We start from the raw sequence: 2,721 nt of genomic DNA, 5'->3' as shown, positions 1-2,721 counted from the left end.
TCTCCTAAAAAAAAAAATATTTTCTTGTTTTCATTAACTGTAGTTAAAATTATAAAAGAAAAATTAGTAAAAAAAAAACTTAGAAGTAATGAGTAGATCTAACCAAATGTTTTAAATTGTTTTAAATTTTTTAATTTTAAATATTCCAATCAATAGTATAAAACATTTTGTAACATAATACAAATTGAGGAAAGATCTCAAAGAAAAAATAATATGACATTTTAGAATAACATTTTTAAATTTTTATATTACTTCTAACAAGTGCATTGTCATTTTCAGAAAAGTATTCAACAGACAATAAACAATAAATGTGTTTGTGATAAAATAACAACTATTTTCTTACAGATGATATCAAAATTATAAGAAGATAATTAAATATCAATTCATGAGTAGACACTTAGAAAAATTTCAACTAAAACACTATGCCAATTAATTTAAAAAACATTTAATAGTCTATACTGCATTAAAACTTTGTAAGTTGATTAAATAATGTTTTAAAATTGATATTAATATTTTCATTATCCATTATTTATATATACATTCAAACAACTTAAGTAATTCAATAAATCAAATAATTTATCAAATCTCTCTAATTATCAAACTTATCAAATTATCAAAAGTTAGTTGATTTAATTATTCATTATTATTAGTTTAGTATGTTAATGACTGTTAACTGTTTTATCAGGTTAATTGGCAAAATGATTAATTTGATACTTTATACTATTATTTGTGATTATGACAATTTTACTTATAATGCATACATATGAAATATGTCCAGGGTGTAATTATTATCTTTCATATCCCTGGCTCTGCAGAAAAGAAAGTATCCCAACTAGGGATAGCTCCTTTCCCCTTCTTATCAAATGCATAGGTGTTAAAAATTCTCCAATTTCATAAAACTACTAGTTTGATTTTACACAAACTATAAAGTTGATTTACAAGTGTAACTATGTAATCATTTTTGACACCTAAATTGAATGAAAATTTTTCAGCAGATACTACATAAAGCACATATGACCAGCAGCAATTATGTTTTGCTTTTCAATAGCACTTTTCTTTCACTTTGTTTGCTTACCTAATGTTGTCAGCTTACTGCTAGACAGCAAAATTCAGGAATGCTTATGATAAACAGATCTCCCTAAACTAAAAACCTCAAGTGAGGAGTTGCTTAGTGATGTTTTTCTGCTATTTTATGCATGTTTTAAAAGTAATTCAAGAATTTTTACAATGCAAGTAAACTAAGCAATGCAATTTTTTCTCACTGCAGTAATACCACTACTGTGAGGCCAGGAACTCACCTGAAGATATGGGAGACACTGTTAAACCAACATCAATAAATGGATGATATATCCTTTTCACAAAGGTGGGGAAGTGAAGAAATTGGGTGCTGTAAAATTTAATTGTCATATTTCCAGTTGTAGATCGCCTGAGAAGGAGAGGGAGTGACATTGATCAAAGTTTTTGCAGTCACCTAACACTGAGTCAAAAGTGAAAAAGCAAATGCTTCCTTGGACAGGGAGCAACCAGGACTATGTAGGTATGGTTGCATCCTCTTTGAAAGGGAAGAAAAACACATTTTCTGTCATTTACAAGACAATTGTTCAAGAAAGAACCTAACCCAACTCTTCAAAGACAGCAGATCCCTATTGGGAAAGAAAAGGATGGTTGGCACTCCATGACCTGAAGTGAATCCATGGTAACAGCTCAGGGACCATTGGGGAGGTGGAAAACAACAGTTCAGATCAACCAAAAATTGGTATTTCAAACTAAAATCGTGAGAGAGCCAAAATTGGTAAAAATATTTTGTTTAGTTTTTGTTTTTCGAGAGAAAAATTTAAGGAGACAAAATGGAAAAAAAGTGTTAAAGACAATTAAAACTGTTTCCCACAGACTTATTTCCTTGTTGAAGGTGACACATTGAATGTGTCACCCGGAACCAACAAGTGATAAAATTGACTATTGGCCTCAATGCACTAAAATTACTAACAAAGTCATGGGAAAAACCCAGGAGAAAGACCCCCTAACAAAAAAAAGGGAGGTCAATGAGTCAAAAGGGGTCATCCAGTTTTTTCTTGAACTGTGTGTGTCTGGTTGCTCACCACCATTGCCACCATCACCACTCAAGAAAATCAATCAACGCTCAAGGGAAAATTCTTGCTGCTCTGGAGGAAAGTGACTTCCAGACTCCCTACTTCCAGAAAGTTCCAAACGGATCTTCAATCTCTATGAACTCTTAAGGTATTTATCAATGCACAAACAATTGTAAGTGCTCTCTCTCTCTCTCTCGTGGTCAAGGTCATGATAATAATAATAATGAGGTTCCTATATTATATCATATTATTAGCATCCACTAAGCATCTGTATATAGCTTGTTAATAAATAATATCGAGATAATAAATGGGTACTTGTGGAGTGTACTTCTTCCAAGGTCTTCATCCATTCCGAGTCTGAAAGACTACAACGTGACTGCTCATGCATCAAAATTAGCAGCCAACCCAGTTTCTGTGTCTGTCTGTAAAGACATAGTGATGTCAGTCCTGACAAGGCATCAAAGAGGTGCTAACCCTGCGGTCACAAGTTGAAGAAAAGCTTGTGTTCTCAAGCACACAGGGTGGCTGACATTCAGTGATTTTCATCTGGTGATCTTCATCTTTCTTAGGCAGACAGCAGATTCACCCATCTGATGAGTCACTCTCTGCCCAAGAACTTTCCCACCTTCAA

Source organism: Centruroides vittatus, unplaced genomic scaffold, assembly GCF_030686945.1.
Source record: "Centruroides vittatus isolate TY-2023 unplaced genomic scaffold, ASM3068694v2 contig_929, whole genome shotgun sequence".
Lineage (NCBI taxonomy): Eukaryota > Metazoa > Arthropoda > Arachnida > Scorpiones > Buthidae > Centruroides > Centruroides vittatus.
The sequence above is the reverse complement of the archived record's forward strand: the minus strand, read 5'-3'. Positions refer to the sequence as shown.